Source organism: Corvus moneduloides, chromosome 5 (assembly GCF_009650955.1).
Source record: "Corvus moneduloides isolate bCorMon1 chromosome 5, bCorMon1.pri, whole genome shotgun sequence".
NCBI lineage: Eukaryota > Metazoa > Chordata > Aves > Passeriformes > Corvidae > Corvus > Corvus moneduloides.
In genome coordinates, this window is record NC_045480.1 from 15,466,368 (window position 1) to 15,491,066 (window position 24,699).

The 24,699-nt window shown below is 38.7% G+C and overlaps 1 long non-coding RNA gene across 1 annotated transcript; it reads right to left on the reverse strand.

Moving 5' to 3' along the window:
• Positions 1–427: 427 nt before the first annotated feature.
• On the reverse strand, positions 428–8,682 carry LOC116444695. Its single transcript, XR_004240448.1, has 3 exons — positions 7,345–8,682; positions 2,304–2,350; positions 428–1,330 (listed from the first exon to the last, which is right to left on the reverse strand). It is a non-coding gene; the product is annotated as an uncharacterized LOC116444695 (long non-coding RNA).
• Between the last annotated feature and the right edge of the window lie 16,017 nt (positions 8,683–24,699).

Here is a 24,699-nt window from a genome sequence, read left to right on the forward strand (position 1 = left end):
AGTCTTGCTTTCCCGATCCTCACTGAGAACCAGGACTGAGGAAAAGCAGATGATGGTGAAAACCCACCCACATGGATAACAAAGACTCATCTCTCATTTTCTTCTGCAAGATTTTCTCTTTTTCTTAGTACCACATTTAAAACTGAAATACTTAAGCTCTCTTTTATAGATATCTGAAGATCTTGTTCTTCAATTCCAAGCAAGTCCAATACTGATGGTGTGTTATTTGTCATTAGCAAATGTGGTAAAATGGTAAGTTTTATGTACAAACTCTTTTTTTTTTTTCCTCTATTCTTGTCATTTAATAAAAAAATAGATACACATGTAGATAGTGTACATAAATTTTTTGAAGTCAGACTAAGTGTGGCAATTTAATTGTTCCAGTCCAAGTATGTCTTAGCTGAATTTGGGTACTGGAGTGTAAAACTTCATTTTCATTTTCTAAACATTTTCGTTGCATCTGCATCTTTCAACCTTTTTTTCTCTTTAATTGCTTCTATTAAAATATGCAAAAAATATAAAGGGAGAACTCTATAAATTCTTTTAAAAATAGCAGAATTGTAGTTGACAAAATTGGTACAGCTTTTAGGACACGACTCAACTAGGAAATATTTCCATTCTTTAGCATATAGAAACTTACATATGGTTTGCTATCACTGCTGCCCAGCACCAAAGCCAACATCTCAGTCTGTGCAAAGAAACAGGAGGACAGTCAGCAGGTGGGCTCGAAGCATGAAACAGAAGGAGGGAGAGGGAGTGAGTGGGGGAGAGACTGTGTGCATATGTCCAGAGGAGTTGAGTAGTTAGAGCATCAGTTAGCGAGATGAAGAACCAAGATTCATACTCTTCTTCTCTATGATCCACAAAATGTGCTTAAATTCAGCTCCACCAGATCCCCCATGGGCAAGTTACTTGGTTATTCTGTACTTTCTAAATTCCAAATGAATAAATAAAAGATATGTCTTGGAGCAGGAATATTCTGTTCATGTTAATTAACAGTATTCTATATGTTCTGCCTCTCTTTGTTCCTGTGCTAACTATATCAAGTGAACAGCAACAGTGCGACACCTGGAAAATTTCATCCTGAACTGACCCAGGGGATGGAAGATGTTGATTGAAGTTTGTGCTGTGAATGGGAGCAGAGTGTGTTTGCAGGATGTGTCTCATTCCTTGGGATCCCACTGAAGGAGCACACCTGATCTGAGTTAGGTGCTCAAATCCAGCGACTCAGCCTCTATCTCCTGGGGCTTGTCTTCTCCTCTGAACTGCAATTGTATCCAGTAAAGCAGCTCTCTCCTCTCCCACAAGTGCTCTCTGTTCCCACAGGTTCCTAAATCAGGAAAGGAGATGGTATTAGATGGCAATCATCTACAAGTAAGATGTTTCAGTGGCTAAGTTGAGGATTTATTCATAGGTTTTACTGAAATCGGGGGGAAATGCTCATCTAGATTCCTCTGTAAGTTACCCCTTAGGAGTTTCAATAGGAAAGGAATGTCTGGGCATCATCTGTGTTATTAAAGTTTATTTTTGATGCCTCCATAGATTTTACAGTTTTGCAAAAACACATAGCAAACATGGAATTTATTGCTCATGGTTCATCCAGGAAATGTGTCATAGTACAAGATGGACTGAACATAAAAGAGTATATGGCAATGGTCTGTAAAACTGTTAAATAGATCAATAAATAATTCCAGTGATAGCATATTGAATTGCAGTAGTCAGTGAAAACCAACAGTTTCAAAATGCTGAATTTTGCTTTTGTAATGACTAAGTCTGTGTCACTTTACCATAAATACTCAACTTTAGCAATTATCATCAAGGTCTTATTTAACAAGTTTCTAATTTTTACAAATGTGTTTTACTGCAGTAGTGAACTGTTGATACAATACCTATTCTTTATCCCTTGATGATTTTAACCCATAAGTTGATTATATAAGTAAAAATGTCTGCAGGGATTTTTTTCAGTAAGTCTAAGGAATAGGATGGGGGAGTAAAGCAGTGTTTGTTATACTCTGGGGATACAGAACTGAAGGTCCCCCAATGTTTAACTGACATCCAGAAAGCTGGCAGCATCCAGTCTTTAGGGAGAAGCTCAACTCTCCTAGCTTGTCTGGGTAGCAGGATTTGTTCTAGGACCTTTGCCGTGTTACTTGGTGTTTACGTGGGGACATCTTCAATGCTGTAATGCTGAAACTTGTAGCACCACCCTTGCCACCCATCCATCTCAGTGATCTGAGACACCAGATGGAAGGAGGAGTCAGACACTGAATATACATTCTCAAAGGGACAGAAGACTTCCATACCTGACTGGGAATCACAGGCAGTTTTCCAGGGAACAGAGCCTGAAAAACTAAAGCATTTCATAGCACTGGTTTTAGAAGAAGTTAATTGAATATGTTAAAACCAGACCACTGTAAATTAATTTGTGTAACAAAAATACCGAATAAAATATGTAAAAAGCAGCATAATTTTATAAATGTAACAGAAAGAAGCCTAACACCAAAATTCTTTATAAAGAACATAAAATCCAGTAATAGCCAGCTAGTAAATTAGGCCTAAGTCTTGTCCAAGCTTTTTACTGTTAAGGTATGAAGAAGTGAGGACCTCTTTTCCCTGCAGGTGACGACCTTCAGCTGCAGAGGACTGCTGCTTTAAGGCGTGCAGATCTTTATTATCTAATCATTAACACCTTATTATACAAACATTAATACAGGCTGCATTGTTAAAAATAAAGCAAATGGATGTATTTCCAGGCAGACTAGATCTACGTGCATTGATGGGTATTCTGGGATTAGCTAAACCAGCCTGATTTAAATCTGTGGTCAGTCCTACCTGCACCAGTTCATTCCTTTTTGTCACCTTGATTTTTCTTTTTTTGTCAGCTCTTCTGACTTAACTTTAGCAAATACACTTACTTTTTAAAGCACTCTGTAAGAAAGTCTTACAAAATTTGCAAACAGCATTGCTGCATCTCCTCAGACATACTCCTTCTGCCTTATGCCAGGATCAATCTCTTTTTAAGTTGATGTTTGTATAGCACCCAGTCTAACAGGGCTTTGGTTTCTCAGGTGCAGCTGCATGGAGCAGTAACCCAACAAGATATATGAAGCAGACAGGTATAATTTAAGGCCCGGACCAATGAAAAATGAAAACAGAAGCTGAGCAAAAGCAGAAAAAACACTTTTACCCTCGGAGGTAATCAGAATTAGCTATTAAACCATGCACCAGACAGGTGGCCAACAGGGACTGTACCCATCAGATGTGTTCATATTAGGCATGAAATGTATCTTGATAGTGCCAAGAAGCTTACAGCTCTGGGTGGTACCTAAACAGGCACCAGATAAAGCTTCTGTCGGAAGGGGAGTGTTCACTGTGAGCCAAATGGACTTCCCACAGTGGGAAAATATTTCTAGGTAAAAGTTTATAGTGAAAAAAAATTTCATTATAACTTGTTAATTTGGACACAATGCTCAGCAAAGCTCCTCTGTTTCGTGAGTCTGTTGTTAGGCTGGAAATTAAAGGGTACAATTATAGCCACCAAAAAAAAAAAAAATAGATACAGGTATGTAATGCTTTCTTGTCTGTGACCCACTCAATAGCTTCCACAGATAAACAGCCTGGCACATGGCCTAAAATCTACACTCTCCTATTAGGACAAAATTGTCCAATGACAACCTTTTATAGCTTCCTTTCCTTTCACAAAAAGTAAATTGATTTGCCATGAAATTCCTCTTCATATCATGCTGTGTTATTCCTCATTCCTGCATTACATTGTCTTCTCTAGATAAATTACATACACTAAGTCTGTAAGGTATATGGAAATTCAGCATTTTTCTAGGTTTTCTAGGTTGTTCTCATTCTGGTTTGTCCCATTCCCCACCACCCTTCCCAACCCCCCAGACCTTCTTGAGCTTTACAATAACACTTTAATGGTTTTGTGATCTACTCAGCACGAACATTGTGGAATGAGTCTGGAAGCTGTAGTTCACTACCTATATTTTAATCCAAGTGGAGTAATTTAATACAAATATCGGGTTCAACTTCTAGATACATAAAGTATGTTGATGTTGTCAATGAGTTACGAAAATCACTTCAATCCATAGGGAAATAATTATGTATGTGAAAAGTAGAAAATTCTAGAGGAACCATTTAATGTTGAGAAAAAAATATACCAGACCAATGGCTATTGCAACAACTTTTCATTATAACAGCAATAAATTTTCTGCATTCATGAGATATGCTGATAAGACAGAAAGTTTAGTAACTTATATTGCTGAAAGTTGCACAATCACCTGTAATCCCAATTGCTTCCAGTAAGTGTACTAAGTACCAACTGCTTCTGAATAAAAAGTCTGCGGAAAATTTAATTGTTACTTTTGTTTGCCTTGCACATTATTTAAACAAGAGTTTGCACATTCATGGCAGCAATTTCTGTCTCTGAAAGCAGTAATGATTAGGTCTCTGTAACGATAATAGGAGAAATACAGTTTTTTGTATTTTTAGATAAATGTTTCCATGTTATGAAGTATTAATGCCTAATTACATGTTTCAGCAAATAATCAAGTTTTGTTTCACAGTGCGAATATTTATACTATTTGATCTGTCTTCTTAGTTCATCCTAATTTTTGTATAGATATATGTATATATATCCTATGGTAGTCTGCACCAAGCAGCTCAAATTGGCATGAAAATATTACCTCACATGTACATTAAAATGATTTATAAAATGGAATCAGTAAAAGAACCCCAAGTGGACTATTTATCACTGAAAAAGATCAAGGTTTCTAACACTTTATTTAGTTCATTTACATATCCTGAGCCGGAGCTTTAACTGAAACTCACTTTTCTTGCCTTCAGCAGAGCAGATCTAGCAGGGACGAATCATGAACCAAATCTTTGGTCTTGATTCTAATTTTGGTGCTAGCTGAAACCATGAGCTGCTTTTTCAGTTGTTCAGCTCCATGTTGAAGCTAGAGCAGACCTTTAGGGAAGTGGCCATTTCCCTGGAGAGTACAGGTTTCAGCTCTACTCTGGGCCGGTTGTAGAAACCTTAACAAAGGTCTCACAGTTTAATAATGTCGTGATTCATATAAATATACATGATTACTGTAGATCTTAAAGAGGTCAAGGGCTTCTTTGGGTTGGGGGTTTTTTTTGGTTGGTTTTTTTTTGGTGGGTTTTTTTTTTTATGTGTGTTTGTTTTGTTGGGGGTTTTTGGTTTGGTTTTTTGTTTTGTTTTTTGTTTTGTTTTATGATTTGTTTTGTTTTGTTTGGAGGTTTCTTTTTTTTCTTTTTTTTCTTTGTTTTTCTCTGTAGGTACTTCTGCTACTGAAAGATCTTGTCTTTTTAAGGAATCTGGATTAGCAAATACTAATTCAGAACATGTTGAACTTCTCTACTCAAAAGTACCCATAGCTGTGTAAGACCATGTCATGTTATGCCACCCAACACCACACAGATATTTCTGAACTTGGGGGGGACATTTTGTGACATATTATTCTCACTTCTGGTCCTGGAGAAGGCTTGGACTGGCACTGCTTTGGGTGTTTGCACTGGAATTCACTGGGCTGCACAGAAATACTTGTAGCTTGGGGTGATCCAAGCCTGGATATAAGCCCAATCTGATCCCTCCAAGACATACAGTTTTCTCCATGGACCACATCCTAACTTAGGGGTTGCCTTCATGTTGCAGCCTGGGTGCTCACCCTTTGATGACCATCTGTGCAAGAGGACTCTGTATTACACTGTACTCCAAAGGTCATTTTTTGCAGTGTTGGTAGCACAGAATGATTGGTTAGGAAATGCCGCAGGGCTAGTGCGGCAGTACAGGGCTAGTACAGGGCTACGTGAATAGATAGTTCATTAAGCATTGGTAGAAAAGTAATAATAATATATGTTCCTAATGACAATTGGGTGATTTACCTTTAAAAGGACCTTGAGTTTCCTGCATTTTGTCTTTTGGTACTTGTTCTGCTTCATGCTATGTCGGCAGCATGTAAATTACTGATAAGATACAATAAACAATCTGAAGACCGAGAAGATCCAAAGGTCCCGTTCATCTCTTATTCCTGGCAAGGACTTTCTCCCCCATCCAGGGAGGACATGTTGGGGTCAAGAACCCGCACACAGGCCCAGGCATTGCTGGATGCGGTGTAGATCTCAGTGAGGTTGGTTCCAATACCTGAATTCAACCTACACCCCATCTGCGGTGGAATTTCTCTTCACCTGAGTGTGTGTTTTGTTTAGGCCTTGTTTTGCTCCTTTGTTTGCTTCTCTCCATATGAGTGTGTAAGGAGGGCTTAGGTAAGAAAAGGAACAAGTGCCTAGTCCAATCCTGCATGCTGTTTGGATATGTCTCTTGAAGTGACACTGCTCGTTCCCATAGGATGCCCCAGATAAGTCAGCAGTGCTCTGCTGTCAGTGGCATTAAAAAGTTACACCTCGCTGCTGCAGCAAGGGCTCTTGTCCTCCCTCACAGATGAGACAGGCAGTGCAAAGGGCTCAATTCACCATTAATGGGTTGCAAACTTTGCCTTCTTTTTTGTGCTCTTTTAGAGTTCGTAAGTTATTGCTCACGTACACAAATGCTCTCTTCTGCTTTGGGAATTTTAAGCAGCTTTAACTTCTACCAGTAGATAAGTTTTAACTTGACCCGTTCTGCTCAGCCAAAACTGCACCAGTTTGGCCAAGCTGCTGGTTTTATTTGCTTTTAGGCACATTTGCACAGTTTGTTAATATGCTATGAAAAGCCTAAATATCAAATTACACTATCTTCACATTTCACTTATGCACTCTTTAACTTCCTACAAATAAAATGCTCTGCATCTTATAGTCCAAGCTACCTTTGTGCATGGCCTCTGTATTTGCTGTTTATTTAGGAACAAGATTGAGGAATATCAGACCATTACAAATGCTGGTTTTGAAATATACTCTTGGTATAATTTTTGGATTATTCCTTTTTATCACATCTTAACTTTGAATATCAGAAATCCTTCTCCTGTGGATAAGGGTAGTTATTGCCAACCTAATTTAAAATGGACTTTAAAATTTCAATCGTTTGAGCTCTTTAGATTTGATTGTGTATGGCTTGTAGGATTATAGCTTCTTAGTTTTAATGTCTATTTTTGAATGCTGGTTTGGGGTCAATGGTTAGAAACTCTCAGTATCATTTTTAGTTCTGAAATATCCTTTTGATTTACATGTCTGAAGTGGCAAAACCTCTTATTGTTATCATTTTTGAAAAATTGCCAATATACAGCCAAATCTTTCACTGCTTGCTGCACAGAACTGGTTCTTGCCTCCGTGTACTGTAGAATTCATTATTGTAATGCCTTGTTTACTTACATTTCTTTCTTGTGATAATAGGCTTTTCAGCCTTCAGCATTCAAGGCCTTTGTCTGCAGAGGAAAAGAAAAATCAGGCAAAACATCAGGCTCTTTCATCAAGCTTTTCAAATCTCATTTCAAAAGTTAGCTGTTAACCATTTCAGCATCACAATAGAGAAACAAAAACCTTCACAATAAAAGATCCGGAATCAGAAATACCTCTGCAGGGAAACAGTTTTTGTTCCCAAAGCTGTTTTGATGCAAAGCATATCTTCCAAGATGCATATTCCCCTTTCAGTGGTAAGGGCTGCCTACCTTCACACGCCTTCTCCAGTGTATTGCTTTCGATAAAGTCAGAAAATGATGCGGTAGCATCCTTCCTATTGTCATTCTGTTCATGGTACTAAATCCAGCGAAGTGCCATATTTAACCACTGGTCTCTACTTCCCTAAACGCACAAGTTCTTGGTCCTTTAGGAATCGCCAAGGCTAATGTGTTTCAAGAAGCTGTTGAATAATTTCCAAACAATTATACTTATTTTTAAACCCAAAATATTATCTGAAAAAAAATTACTGACATTATCAATCATGTTTTATGCAAAATGTTTTTTTCCACTTTTTAAAATAGCAAGTATTCACAAAATGTTATTTTTTAGCTGTAAACGTATTTTGTGTGACTATTAAAGAATAAACTGGGCTTTCTTTACCATCAACAAACCTGTAAACCTGACAGTGCATGTAAACTTAATAAGTAGGGTTTTGTTTTTCATGTAATTTAAAAAAGTTTTGTTTGATTGTTTGTTTGTTTGTGTTTTTTTAATTCTAACTTCACTGCTGTTATAGTTCCTCAGGCTTTCCTGTTTTAATACCATCTTCATGATGCCTTTAAGCTTGTGGTACCTTGCTGCTTTGATGTCATTGATATCTGGCTCAGAAGAATGTTTTAGAAACTTGTTTATAATTTCAGTGAACACAAATAAGTGATTTCAAAGGAGTAGGCAAAGGGCAAACTTGTCTTTCTCACGTTGGACCCCCATCACATTTCCCCAGAAAGGATCTGCTCATCAATTGAACATTGCTCATTCTGGGCCCTGGACATGGTGGTGGTTCAATGGAAAGGAACAAGAGAAATGTGTCATCAGATGTTTGAAGATTACATAGGAAAAATTAAAGTTCATCAGTCTCCTGACTGCTCAGTGCTTGGCTTTGCACCCATGAGCTCTTCAGGCCCGTCTCCATCATCATCGGTGATTTATTTGGCCACTCCTATTGTGAGATTTTTGTGATTTAGTCAAATATAAAATAGCTGGTCTGAAATGTTCTGTGCTTCCTTTCTGTCCCATGTGATACTTTTTGGAGATCTTGGGAATCAGTAGTCAGATGGCTTTTCCAGAATTAAGACAGATTTCTGGCTTTTCCAGAGTTAGGGCTCCCTTTCCAGAGTTAAAACACTGCTTTTTAAGAAAGTCTCTGACATGCTCATAATTATAGCAGAAATTGAAATCTGGCCAAGGGGGTTGGTTTGGCATCAATGACATTCCTTTTTTTCAAGCTCGTGAAAATTCATCTGTGTTTTCTTCTTGCCCTGTTGTGACTCATCAGAGTTTTGTGACCAATTGTCAGTAGATTTCACCTACACTGTGCAGACTCCATCTTCTTACAGCTCCTGTCTGCCACTTAGACTGTTCTGTGCCTGAGCCATCCCCCAGCATAACCAAAATATTTTATGGGCTGCTCAGACTTCCCAGCAAGGCTGCAGCTCTGTTGAAAGTGATAATACTGACACTGTCCATACCAGCGAGGTGTTGCTTCTCAAAGACTCTTGTTCTACAGCAACTGTGCATCTTCCAGTAGATTGATGAGGACTTTCAACTCTGAACCTCTTGAATTTATGGTTAGCTTGGGGTTTGTTTACCTGGTGCTTCAGCTCTGGCTAGACACTTCTAAAACACCCAAGCATATGAATACCTACCCTTCCCCATACAACACAATCCACCTGGAAATATGTCACAGGCCCCATAAGCATAGTGGGAGAGTAGTTTTCCTTTTTCTATTCCTGATGTAGTATTTACTGGTGGCTAAACACCATTAGCTGAATTTCAAGCTTAAAAAAGCAGAAGCATATTTAATATGGAATTTGAGTGTTTTAATAAATTGCGCACATTTGAAAATAGGACATATTTCTATTTTACTGTAAAAAATAAACAACCCTTTGTGAGTTACGGTAAGGATTCATGAAAATAAACATACCCTATGCTTTCTAAACATCTTATCAATGAATAATAAACTTTATTTCAGGAGTCTTGTAATAATATAAAGAGTTGAATCTGTCTGGAAATGTATTCTTTAATGAGTGCATGCTGCAAGCACATCCATCTGTAAAGCTGAACTTTAGCATTCAGGTAATAACTGTTCTGTCAGTTTGGCATCTATCTTATGGTCAGCACTATAGCAGTAAAATAATTAAGAAATATTAAGTGTCTTAAGATCCTCCATTTGAAATGATGCATTAGAACAGTGTTTGTAAGTTATTTTTCTTTTCAGTGTTGGCAGACAAGTTTCTTTTCCTTTAAGGCTTCTGGAGCTTGGTGAAGTCCCTACATTCTGTGCATTCCTGTGGGTTTTGAATTGCATTTAATGGGTGAACATATGAACATGTAAAAATGCTTTACCCCCTGCCATAAATTATTCATACCAATAGGCCACTCCTGCTGCTTCTGCACAGCCTGTGGAAGTTGGACACATGGACAGACTGATATTTCTAAGAGCTTTAGCATGAATCATGTTGGAGAGGTGTTAAGAAAGCCAGCAATTCCCTAAAGATGGAGTGTATGTGCTTTCTTCTTGGAGCATGTGCTCATAAGAAACTGTCGACTTATTCCCCAAGTAGAATGCATTTAAAAAAAAATCCTCTCTGTACATTAAGTAAAACACTTCAGCCATCATTAGCAGGTCTAAAAGAGAGCAAGAGCATTAAAGATAATACTTGCAAACAAATTAGATATGATCCTGAGCCTGCAACAAGCAGCTTTCAGAAGGCATTAAGGCAGGATGGAGACTGCAGGCTGTAAAACACCAAATTCTTCTGACGAAGAGAAAGGGAGAGAGGGAGAATGAATATGTGAAGTAAAGGCAGGAAAGTTCATTGGTGTGAGGATACTGCATCCCCATAGTCCAGAGCAGCTTCAGCAGGCTGGCTGGGGCAGTATCCTGGAAAATTAAAGCAGAAGTCTACATATACAGCTGGTAGTTTTCTGGTTATATATGAAAGTCTTGACTATGGGTTTTTTTCCCCCGTTTAATTTTGTGATGTCAGCAGATCCCCATTCAGCAGACAGCAACCCTCATGGATGGGATTTGCACACATCCACAAGTACCTTGCTGAATTAGGGCTAATGGCACTGACGATATCAGTATGTGAAACCACAGAATAGGGGTGCAATTGACTCGTAAACCAAAATTCAGAAAGCCAGTATTAAAACCTGCAAAATTAGTTAATATTTTGTCTTGGCACCCTCAAGCAATGGAAGGCAGATATATGAGATTTTAAGCAAGGACTCTAAAGAGGTTTTTAATTGCGCTTTTTTTTTTTAACTTTTATATTTTATGTCCTTGATTCTTTTCTACTCATGTTTTTAAAACTAAAAACAGTGTTATTTAAAATAATTTTCTCTTACACCAGAAGATATGAAGCTCTATGGCATAAAACCAAAATCATTATTTCTCTCATTAGGAATTACTTCTTCATGAAAAAACAATATGTTAAACTTAAAAGAAAAAAGGTACAGTTCTTCAAATCTTCAGTCAGAATGAGAGGAAAAAGCCTTGGAAGTGCATATCCACTGCACAGGTAGAACAATCTAAAGTATGAGGTCAATGTACTTGTGCAATATCTAAGGATTACTGTAGGTTTCTGGATGTTTCCTTTTCTTAGTTCCATGATTGCTCATCTTAAAATAAAACAGATTGAAATTGATTGGATTTCCTTACATTTATGTAATTAATATATCCTCATTAGAAATCAATTAGCTCTGATAATTCCCATTGGTGCCATGGTTGATAAACTAAATGCCAATCAGTGTAATAAAAACAGTGAAATATAATTTCTTGTTGTTCCAAGTGATGATCAACTAATCAGCAGTAAATTTAATCAGAACACATTAACATCAATCAGTCATATTAGTGCTTGCGAACTATAGTAACCAGCTATGTCTGACAAGTTATGGAAGTTTTTCTATGCTCAATTGTAGGCCATATGCACATTTAAGTATATGGGTTTTATGTATGTGTGCAAGCAGTTTAAACATATAAGACTATAAAATTTCCATGAATTAAGTAGTTAACCCTGTAGTAAATGTCTGTTGCTTGAACAGTTTTAAAATCTGTACTGAGCTTTACTGTTAATGGATCCAAGAGATGTTTATAATGAATGCCAGCTTTTCTGCATGTCCTGTAAATGTGTCCATACCGCTTGTTCAGACAGAAGCTTTAGTCTCTTCTCCCTTTCTGGTGGGCAGTAAGTAGGGAGAAAAATGGACCTAACTGATGCATTTCCCTGGATTTCCTTTCCTTAATTTAACAGGAGAAGATAAAATGTGGACCCCCACCTGGATAGGACCTGGCTATCAGTGGGGACGCGGGCTAAAATTGAAGTGGCTTTTAGGGCATTCCTAAATTTTTATTGGGTTGTTTTCATCCCAGTCACCAAAATTCAATATATTTAATGAAGGACTTGATGTCAGGTATATAGGATATGTGGGAATTTATTAATTTCTATGGTGTAAATACAGGCTTCACTATTCAGGCACTGACCTTTAAGATGCACATATTTGCAGTATTTAATTCTGCACCACACATGTTCATGGTAATGACTGAAGACCTGAAGAAGCATTTTGAAGGGTATTCATTTGATGTTAAGAGAAGCATTTTCATTTGTCTTCAAATAGACCACAAGTGTACATCAGGGCAGTGTACATCTATTTGGTGTTAGTTTCTATGGCTGAATGGGTATTTTATAGTAAATAACCTACTTAATTGTTTTAACCTTTCTCTGTTTGCATATATTCTGAAGATGCTTTATAATTTTCTTGAATTAGTGGAAATTACTCTTTTAATAGGTTCTCTGAAGATTACCTGTGGATTGTTTATGTTTGAAAGACTCACTATTCAAAATTAAAAATGTAAGATAATTTTGAACTTCACTTGCTACATACATTATTTCTATTCACAAATTAGGAGTGATTTCTGATGAAACTGCTCTGAAATACAAGTTTAAATCCACTTGGTGAATAGTGTCATTATTCTCAAATATTCTTCAACACTCCTGACTGTGAACTCATCTGCAGGAATAGTCACAGAAAGTAAATGGAAAGAAGACAAACAGCCAAGACACATTCACTGTTTTACTTGAGTGAATATTCTTAGAAAATATTTAGAAATATTGGCTCTGTTATTATTTATATAAATATTCATACAAATCTGTCTATCAGATTGCCTCCCTGAAATTACTCAGGCCTTTTTAGGAACTTGGAGAGAAAAGTCTCTTAAAAATATATTTCTGCACATTTTCCAGACGTATAATAGGCTGGATATGGCCTTATAAATTACAGGCTTTCCCATACTCATCCAGTCATGGGGCCAAATCTCAAAGTTAACTTTAATGGGATTTTGGCTCAGCAAGGTTGGAGGAAGGGCAGCAGAATTTAGCCTATGATTTATACTGCTTTCAAAAATTGCTCAGTGAAAAAAAAATACAGCAGTGGTACTTAGGTAGTACAGTTGCATGTAATTTATTTTCTGCATAACCCACATGAAATTGAATAAGATATAAAAAAGTCACATTTTTGACTGAAGTCTTACAAATTCTAGCTTTATTGAAAATAACTACTGGCTTCTCAAATGAGTTGATCAAGTAGGGCAAAAAGTGGAAAACATCTATTCATTCAAATGTGTTTTATTTGATTATTTTTATTTTTTAAAAAAAGGAATTGTATTTCACAAAATACACTAACATATGATAGAAATTAGGAAATGTACTGTAGCTGTGTTCTCAGCAGGGATGAAAAATGAGAATGCTCTGGCAGTCTAGGGAGATAGGATTCAAACTCCAGGGCCAGCAGCTATATTAGTCTCTAGGATAAAAAGACTGATTTTCATTAAAGACAGTGGTACCTGCTGCCTTAAAAAAATAAAATAATTAAAAAAAAATTTGTATATATAGGAACTTCCTTTATAGAATATCATAAGTTGGAACAATTACCACAAAAAAACCTTCAGTAAGCTATGAGCTTTGGTAACTTTTCCATGGACTTTTATTTGCACGTGGGTGTGTTTGATGACCAGATACCAAGATAAGGTGGCAGTCAAACCCTGATGTAGTCAATTCAAACAGATTTGTGGCAAATAAATGGAATTCAGTGAATAATATTGTTTATTGACTTCCTGAGATAAATCTCAAAGTAGAGCAAACCAAAAAGCAAAGCAGAGAGCTGCCTGCAACCATTGGGGATTACACCCAGCCTGCCACCCAAAGAGTAGCTGCAGCCACAGAGGCTTTGTTGTGCACCTAAGGAATTAAGCATCCTCTGCAGATGACAATGGTACAAAATGTGCAATTATTTATATACTTTTACTTAGGCACAGTATTAATTCTTCTTATGGAATACATATATTGATTAAAAGACCCAGGGACTATAAAAAAGCCAAATCACACCAAACCCCCAAATGCCCCAAATTTTAATTGCCAGCAGTTCAGTAAAACTTGTGCCATGTAGCCACAGGGCTACTATGTGCCTGTTTTTCTCTGCATCTGAGAGACACTGGGTTTACATTTGGAGCAAGGATGACTCAGATTAGACATTGAAACAGATTGCCTGGAGCATCTTCAGTCCTGCAGATCTATAAGAAGAAATTAGATAAATATTTGTCAGAAAGGCAACAGATATGGGTAATCCTGCCTTGGTGCAAGGGGCTGGCCCCCCATTGGCTTCCCAGACTTATGATTTAAAAGATAAAGCTATGTATATAAAGTTACAGCTTAGGTGAAACCTATATGTTCAGTAAAAAATAATTAGAATATACTAACTATTATATTCTTTTGGCACCTAAAATTAGTTTTAAATTTGACCGAAAAATTTAAAATTTATTTCTCTAGAGGTAAATACAAGAATAATCAGAGATTTTTTTTTTTTTTTTTTTTTTTTTTTTTTTTTTTTTTTTTTTTTTTTTGGAACAGGGATGCAGTTGCTTTAGGCTCAGAGGTCTACACTAAATATTTAGAATTCCACTAAGGGCAAAATCTCTCCCTCTCATGCAGTGTTCTCAGAAATGAGGTCAGGCATTTCTCAATCCCTGGCAAGAAAACTTTCTGACTCATTATTCCACCACAATGCATCCAGAATTTCCGCTTGGGTCCCAGTCAAGTTGTTCAAATGTTTTGGAAAAATATATCTTTGACATCCCAAGAAAGGGAATATAGAAAAGATGTCATCCCAGCGTGAAAGGATTAGAGTCCTCTTAGATTTGAAGCAGAATTTCTTGCAGTTTCCAAGATATTATTATTTATTAATTTATGCAATGGGCTTCACAATCACTGAGGTACTTTATAGAATTAAAATTCTCTTGCAAAAACACATATGTGAAAGTCCTTTTGTTACAGACACTGCTGACGTGACCAGCTTTCTTGTAAGACCCACATATCATCAGAAATCCCCACTAATTTGGCACTGAAATGACTGAGCTCCTCCTGCATCATTGCTGAGGACTTCCAAATTCCCCAGAGCTTTTTGCCCTGAGTTTAAGACATCAGGTACTCACTTCAAGCAATTTGAAGACCTCCTGTGTTTTTCTTAATGGTTGAGCCTATATGCTTATGTCCTGAAATGAATGCAGCTCATCCAAGCCTGCCAAGCAGTACACAGTTTTCTGGGAGGTCTGGGATTCATTTCTGAACCATAAGCCTCAGATTTCTTTTCCTTATGACTGTCCAAGATCTGATCTGGGCACATCCATTGCAAAAACATGTTGATGCATTTCCACTCCATCCCTCCGTCCACACTCAGACTCCAGCAGGTTTGAAGGTGTTCTGGTCCAGGTCCTGCTCAGAGTAGGTCCAACCATAACTCTTGTTCTGTTTTTTCAGGGAGCCTGTCTTAAATACTAGCTTTGTTCCTTTTTTCTACTTCCATTTTTTTTGTTGCCAATACATTGCTTATATAAAACTCCTGAAAGAATTCTTGTGGACAGAAATGGACTTGTGTCTGCCATGGTCATAACCATGCAGGTAACTCAGGTAACTGGCACTGCTACCCACTTTTGTCGTCAGAGAGCCTATCTACCCTGAGACTGGTTACACAAGAGGTGTCACTGTGAGGGCTCAGGGTTAGGAGGGAGGAAAGACAAAGGACAACACTGAGCTGATGATAAATTCATATTTCTACATCATGTATCCCTTTTAAGGAAAGGGGGAAAATGGGGTAAGCAAGGGCTACTCTCAGTGTTGGACTTGAGACAAATTAAAACCTACCCCTCAATAAAATGGCAATACTAGAAAAAGTTGATGGACACATAACCTTTTAGTTTGTGAGAAAGCAGGCGAGATGTCCTGCCCTGTAAAGTGCTACAAAGCAGCTGCAAGCCAAGTAGCAAGAAGAGGCTTTCCTGAGAAGGGAAGCCCTGGTATGTGTACATGGCTGACCACTGATCACCACTTCCCCTCTTCTGTCTCTTCTGAATTGCTCCTATAAATTGTAATACTGACATTGGTACTGGAAGAACAAGGATAAAACGTTTGTATGATCCCCAGGTGGTCCCAGACACCAGACAAGCCTCTTCAAACACATTCATACACCTACATGGTGGTGGTTTCTGTTTAAGCTTGAAGTAAGTAAACATGTATAAAAAATCAATTAGACCTGGATCAGTTTGTGATCTCAAAAACGTGGAATTATGCTTTCTCAATTAGCTGTTCTGTGCTGAATTTAACAAGGTGTAAAGCAGGAAAAAAAAGTACTGCTTTGCTTCTTGCATAGGACTTGTCCTGGAGCTGGAGAGCCCAAGGGCTGGAGGCTTAACACCATTTCATACCTCTGTCCTCACACACTAGAAAGGCCATGTATGCATGTATCCCACTGCTACCACTTCCAGTAACCACATCATGCAATCTTGCCTGGAAATTTCTCTCTGACAAAAAGATACCTTTTCCACCCCACTGATTTCATACTAGAAAGCAGTAACAAAAAATCACTCATTTAGCACCTGATTATACATCAAGGGCAAGTGGCAACACGCTGCTTTAGAGAAGGTAAAGTGTCATGCTAACATATTATATTCTAATATTAATAATCTGATTTAATATTTAATATTGCTTTTTGGTGTTTAGATAAGAATTCAGCAAGCTTTCTCAGCCATCTCCCACACTTCAGTTTCTGGAATATTGTGTGCCCTGTCCCTCACAGCACTTATTCACACATTAGGAAAATATTGACATGGTGTTGTTATCCTATTTGTGCAAAGGTCTCATCTGCTGCTGACACGTCGCTCCTTTAATCAGCCATAAGAGTGCCGATGTGTCGCACAATCAGTGTCAGACGTTTACAAGCTCGACCCAGTAGCTCTTCAGCGTGCACAAATCCCACTGACTGAAGTGGGAGCTTTATATGTTTAAGGGCAGTAGGATTGGAGCAGTTCCAGCAAATGATCCCTGCCTACATTCACAAGGACAAAGTGAAAACTCTTGACTTTCAAACAGCATCACTGGGACTCCCTACACCAGGTTTTCTGTCCCTCTTTGGTTTTATGTAGCAATGATTATGCTCATTCTCCACTTTTTTTTTCATTTGGGTGTCACAAAAACTTTTTTTTTTCTTCAGTCTACTACAGAGTAGTTCCTGGGAACTCAGCCCCCCCAAGGTTTCCAGGATCAGGCCCCAACTGATACCATTTCAGGAAATCTCAAGATAAGAAAAACTGGCTTTCTGCCAGAAAAATGATATGCATAGATTTTTTTCTTAGACCAAAAAGATTAGGCCTACTTTCCAGAGCTTTCTGATTAGTTAAAGATGTGCCTCTTCAAAACACTTTAATCTCAAAGTAGCATTAATGTTTCCCCCCTTTTTTACTGCTCTGTTTTTGTCATTATAAAAACCTGGCATACATTTGCTTTTTCTTTCTGAAAGAGCTTTTTCCTTATTTAAAAAAGTTTAAAAGTCTGTCCATTGTCCCTCACTCACACAGAGCTGCAGCCCAGGCAACCACACAGTTGTAATCCAGCCAGTAACTCCCTAAGCTCCTCAGCAGACAGGTCAGACAAAGCTCTCCCTGTGAGCTGCACTGGTGATGGTTTCTGAAGCAAGGTTTGTGGGAGAAAGCCACAAAACCAGGAGTATTGAGCTGTTACACATCTCAGCTGCTTTCCCTACTCTTGCAAAAGGGATTGTTCTTATGCTGGGCACTGCAGAGGACAGTAGTGGTAGTTTGCTGGGCTCCCAGTGTTTTTTATAGCTATTGTGAGTTTTCAGAAATTTGTATGAAAATGAAATCTCACCAATTTATTACAGTTCTGGTTTTGTAACCTCATGATAAATTCATGAGCTGTACCACAAAACAAACACATTGCATGTTGTGTTCAAATGACAACAAACTGAGGTGCTGAAGTTAAAAGCCTCATTTTTCACTTCTTACCTGAGCAATGGGTTCAGGTAGACATCTCTGGGGCACTTCTTGGATTTTTGGGTGGGATGAGTCAGCTAATAGAAAAACTTCCTTTCCCTAACAAAGACATTATCACCTCATAGTTTATTTTTGACAAGAGACTGAATACTTAAAGCTCTTCCCTCATATCCAACTGGGTTCAGAAGTTTTGCAAGACTGAAGAAAACTAAGGGAAGAAATAGGGCAGGTAATAAGGAAGGAGTGGCAAATAACAGGCTTGCATATACCATTCTGAACAAGGATTTTCTGGAGGCTGTATTTTATTTTTATGGGTGTGTGTGTGTGTAATTTAGATTTTGTTTAGCTTTTAAATTGCCAGGGAAAGAACAAAACAGGGAGCAACTTAAAATACACATTAACTTGGGCTCATCTTACCTTCAGCACTCTTTTGGTGCTGTGTTGCTACATTTTAAGAAGAAAAACTATCAAAAGGGCATAAAGCTTTGATTTGGAATTGAAATTTCTCAAAGCTTCAGAGTATGTGAGGTGAAACATGTTCTTCTGAGCAGGTCAAATATAGACCTCAGTTCTCTTCACATCCTGGCATAGTCAGGGATCTGGGTTTTCATTTAACCCCATACATGTCTCTTCAGGTTCTCTCTTCTCTCCTGGGGATGCAAGGAATAGAAGGGTTGAGGGGGAGAGGAATTTATTTCATTAAAAACCGGAGAGATTTTATTATATTTTTCTGAAGTGTCACAAAATTAGAAAATGAATGAAAGGAACAGTCATTATGACATCTTGTCATTCCTATTCTGCCTTTCCTCCAGCTCCCATAGGCTGCACTGAACATGCAGCTATCTGCAGATCTGTAAGGTATGAATCATCTCACACATTGCCGAGGTGAAACTTGGCAACTGCTTAACAGCACTGCTGCAACACTATGGAACATTTTAAGACAGGAAATTAAGCATACCTGAGCCAACTAAAGCCACAGGGGGAAGTTTAGATGGACAGAATTTAATTACCCAGTTTGGAATTTGGCCAGGTCACCAAAACTTACACTCCAACCTTCCTGTAAAGTGCCATCGGATCTTTAATACTAACAACTGTTCAAAACATCAGCTTTAGATCTGCTCCAAATGAGAACAGCACTAGAAGTCATCCAAGACCTGTTAAGGTATTCATTTACTACTGACTGACAGGAAGGGTACAACATATTGATTCACACAAACAAGCTAAAGTAAAGCACAGCAAGCAAAATACCTCTCTCCTAGCAGCACTGGAGGCTTAATGTTTTTAGGAGAATTCAGTGTATTTTCAGAAATGTATCAAGTAAAAAAATTATTTATTTTACTATCTCAGCAGTCAAAACATCTTTGTGTCCCCCTTGCAGAGCCCCCATATAAACTTCATTGCTCAGCCTCTTGTTTGTTGCCATTTGTAGCATGGAAAAGGGACACACTATAGTGAATAACAGTGTGTTGACTTTAAAGGGAAGATTAACGCCTGAAAGTCTATACATTTTCACTTCTCCCATTATTTTTCTAAAGCAAGCTGTATACTATTTAATGTTTATTTGTGGTGAAGATGAAAAATTCTTTCTGTGGGTTCTTCAAGAAGAGTAGGATTTCTACAAATCACAGTTCTTGAAATTCCTTAGGCTGAGGAATTATGTCAGCCCTGAAAAGCATGGGTTCATTATTCACATCGTGTTACTCTGTTGACATAATTCCCTAACAGACTGGGACATGAGGTGTCCCATTTTGATACTTCAACCTACAGTCACTGCTTTTGCTTTCTCTAAATAGTAAACACTTCTGTCTCTGAGTTTCTGTTTTAAAAAATCCTTTGAGCAGTATATCTATATAAAAAAGAAAATCTGGGTTAGCTGTGGTCCACCAGCAATTTATCAAGCAGTATTAGTTATGTCTGTGGGATATTTTTCATTATCTGAGGATTATTAATAGAGATACTATATACATAGTGATTATTCCTTGACTAATAATTGAGATAATATCAATATAAAGCCTAGTTTCATTAACACCTTAGTAAAGAGACTGTGATGTGAGGGGTTTTTTTTTATTCCCTCCAATTTGTAATCAAAAGTTATTTAATGGTAGAATCAGTCTTTACTTATAACTGAGGTTGTGGACTTTGGGAGTTGGCAGAGCCAGCTGCTGGGCTGCTGGGAGCCAGACTCTTTTTGATCTTCATATTGAATGGTTTCCTTTGATCACCTAGACAATAGATCATAAAAGAACAGAGCTTTTACCCATATCTCCCTAAATTTGCAGGTAAATAATGAGATGGTCTGAACTCAGGCTGGAGTGTAAGATTTTTAACAAACAATTCTCCCCTTTGAAGTAGACTTAGTAAAATTAGCATATAAATGAGCAATGCTGCTACATAAGGACATGTGGCTGAAGAAGAGGGATAATTGGACTGAGGGGGCTAGTTTCTAAATGAGGTCGTTTGCTGAATAACTGGCAGTTAGACTACAGGTGTGTTCATTTTGTGAGTCGAGGATGAGAACTGAATAATAGGTTTGCTCAGGTTGGGGGCCATGGCTGGTGTGGGAGAGGACTGGAGCTTTGTAACTGGGCTGGAAAGTGCCAAGTTAGGTGGGAGGCAGGGCAGAGATAGACCCTGCCTCTGCAGGAAGAGGCATTCTAATCAGTGCTGTGGAGTCAGGCTGTGGTCCATCACACCAACATTCGCCTCTGTCATCTTCAACTGTGCAGTGCTCTGCAATATGATCATCGATAAAGCTCCTCAGAGCTCCCTTTGCTGTGCCTATGAAGAAGGACCATTATGCTGAAATATCTGCACCAGTGGCTGCTGGCAGGAGCTGCATGAGATGAATTCACTGAACTCAAAAAGCAAGAACAAGGATTTAGTGTGGTGGTAAAAGGTTAACATTAGAATTTTGAGCTTCAGAGCTTTTTACTTCACCAAAATCAGTGGAATTGCCTGCCCCAGTGGGAAACTGCCACCTTGTTACATGGTACCTTGGACTCTCTCCCCTCTGCGTGGCCAGGGCAGCTGCCTGGGACCAAAACACCCTTGTCCTTCCATGGCAGGGACACATGGCTGGAGCCCTCTCAGTAGCAGTGCTTCCTAATGTAGTAAATTAAAAGGAAGTTAAATTAAGTACGGATATTTTGAGTCAGCTTTCAACAAAAATTTCTCAGTGTGCTTGAAAGAATCATGCTCAGTTCACTTGCTCCTTCATGCAATTTAACAAAAATCAAACTTGAGATTTATAGAGGACAGTACATGGATGGGACCATGATCCCAGTAGCACCTGAATAGCAAACAGGACAGTGTGTTCTGTGTGGTACAAAAAACCAAGCTCAGATTCCCTATGACTTGCTTTGAGTATAGATATAGACTAAGTTTTTGCAGAAAACATCAGCATATTCTGGAGCCACTCAGTATCCTTTGGCCCAGAAACTACTGAGATCACCTTTACCCTTCCACAGGACATGAAATTGGCCCCTCTTCATTGTAACCCTCCTGTAACATGGGAGGTTGAAGGCTGAATCCAGCTCTTCAACATCTTAAGTGAGTGTTAAGGGCAATATTTTTTTAACATATAAATAATGTTTCAGTCTCTTCTGAATATATGCTGAAAAAAGAGTTTCTGTACATCAGATATTCCCTCCTTATAGTACTCCTTTCCTGCCCTTGGAGACCTGTTAGGACAGGACTTGGTACTGCTAGTGAGCACAGCAACCCTCTGGAACCTTTGGCTTGCTGCTGAAGCGCCACCTGAGGCTTTTTCAAGAAGTAAAGATGGGCATAGTGGGCTAGCTGCAGCAGCCAATGATGCTGAGAAGAGCCAAGCACCTGCTCTGACATAGATGAGTGAACCAAGAAGGGGCTTTGGGGAGGATTTTTGGAGGTGCTTGAATATGGGGAGCTCTTGGTGGGTTTGGACAAGAGGAGTTTAATGCTGAGCTTTAGAAGGTATGGGGATGGTAGAGGCTGCGGGCCGTCCAGCTGGACCTGGGCATGTTCATGTAAAGGACCAAGGTATGGAGAAGGTTGAAATGGATGGGTTCAGAAATAGGAGCTTTGTCTCAGGAGGTGGGGAGAGCTGGGGCAAGGGCTGGGGCAGGAGGGTGATGGGCACCAAAGGAAATGGTTTTATTAAACACCTCTGACTTAGATGTTGTGTTTGGGGCAATCTCCTGTCCTGTTTTACTTCTCCTTCCTCCTTGGATTTTTTTTTTTGTTTTTGTTTCGGGTTTTTTTTGTTTGTTCATTTGTTTGTTTGTTTGTTTGTTTTTTCTTGCTGGCAACAGGAGTAGCCTAGCCCAACTAAACAGAGGTGATTGGTTCCAGAAAAATTGATATGAACTTCTTCTGCACTTCTGAAATCTTTCTGTCCTCACGTCTTATATTTATTAGTTCAAAGTTATTCACCAAAAGTTGACCTGAATTCTCAAACTAGTTTTCTTCTGGCAAATAAACTCTTCACTAAAAACATATGTGCCCATCACTACACTAAATGCAGGCAGTCTATTTACTTGCTGTTTGGCTGATAGCTGGCCCGCTCCCAGCAGCACAGAGGAGATGGAAGGCATTATGAAAAGCCCTGAATATTGCTGGCTGAATAGTCTGCAAAAAAGGATAAGGATGACAGGAATGAAATCCTAGCACTGTTAAGAGGCACTTGGAAGATTTTGCTACAGTTCCTATTAAAAAAAAGTTAAAAATTCAGTGGAAATTACACAAATAAAAACCATGCACAGCACTTTGAAACCACACCAGTGTGACACCATAAATATGTGGGAATTAAAAAAAAAAAAAAAGGACCTTAGTTGTAGGCAATTCACTTTAATGGCTCAGCTCAGTATGGAATAACCTCAAAAATACATTCCAGAATTGGTTTCTTCATCACATGGAGGAAAGGGGCAAATAGAACTGCAAATACGAAGGCACAGTGTCTGCTAGGACTTCACTGCCTGGCCACTGCTCTAGCACAGCTGAACACATTTCGTGGTGGGGCAGAATCTGGCCTTGGGCTGATGGGTTGATCTGGAAGCTGCAGGCAGAGAAGGTGCGATGGGATCACCTTTATGAAAGTGGGGGTTGGCCGAGAAGCTGAATGTGGAACTGGTGTTCAGCAACCCTGTTGTTACAATATGTAGGGGCCCTCAAGGAAGTTACTGTATCAGTCAAAATATATTCAATAGTAAACAAGGGGTGAAGAGGCAGCGAGCAGCAACAGCCTCCAAAAGGAACTGAACCATTGTCCTGGGTTTAGCTGGGATAAAGTAATTTTCTTCATATGGTACGGTGCTGTGGTTTGGATTCAGTGTGAGAATCATGTTGATAACACACTGATGTTCTGGCTGTTGCTCAGTGGTGCTTTAAATCAAGGACTTCTCAGTGTCCTGTGCTTTGCCACTGACCAGATGCACAAGAATCCAGGAGGGAGCATGGCCAGGAGAGCTGACCCCAACTGACCAAAGGGCTGTTCCATGCCACAGGATATGTTGATTTTATAAACTAGGGGGGAGCTAGCTGGGAGGCACCAATTGCTGCTCAGGGATGGACTGGGTATGGATCAGTGAGTGGTGAGCAATTGTAGGGTGCATCACTCGTTTCTCTTGCATTTTATTCCTCTCCTTCTCTCATTTTCATTACAATTGTTATTATTGCTATTATTATCATTAGTATGATTATATTTTACCTTTAATTATTAAACTATTCTTATCTCAACCCAGGACTTTTATATTTTTTTTCCTTGATTCCCCTCCCCATCTCACCAGAGAGGATGTGTGTGTGGAAGGGTGGGTGGGGTGTGAGCAAGGAGATTTCTGGTACTCAATTGCCAGCTGGGGTTACACCACGACAACTGTGCTGTGCCAATAGCTTGATTTGGAGACACCAGCAAGAATTGTGTAAAGGTCTCCTTGTCTTTAGGCTAATGGAGTAGCATTACAAAAAAGGTGTATATCCTCTAAAGACATTTCCCAGGAGAGAGACCATGCTGGTGGCTCAGGCAGGTGACACAGAAGGGGGAGTTTCCATTTGGGGGGGGGTACGATGGTTTTAATCAGGGTTTAAAGCAGGTGACACCTGCTCTTGGGGCCTTCACAGAACTGAAAACATATCTCGAGTGTTGATGAAGTGTGGAACAGAAAAAGAGCTTTTATTTCCATACAGGGGAACCATTTGGTGGTATTGAGAGGGAAATATTTCACTAGGAAATAGGAATAGTCATGAAGGAAAGATATAGGAAACAGAAAAATCACAGGATGAGGTAGGCTTAGTAGCAAAACAACTGGGGGGTTGAAAAATTACCAGAAAATTGATATTCTCAAAAGTACAAGCAATAGCACAGGCTCCACTGAAAATGAGGTTAGTTTTGGAAATTAACATCACATCTGTCTAGTTCCAATAATCCTTGTCCATTTTAAAATGGAGCTCATGACACAAGATAGCTGCTATAAATAATCAAATACATTATAACCCGGACATATCCTCTACATCAAATAATCCTGCTATAAAAACTGAGAATAAAGGAATTTGCTGGATGACTAGCACTTAAGAAATTGTTCCCTGGTGGGTTATTTGCAGCCTATTCTCTACTTCAGTAGGAGTTTATGTTGAATAACTCACAGCTGTGGAAATACCTGCACAATGGAATTTAATACTGCTAATAAAGGGATCCAAATTGGCCCAGCTCCACTCAAGACTCACGAATGTTA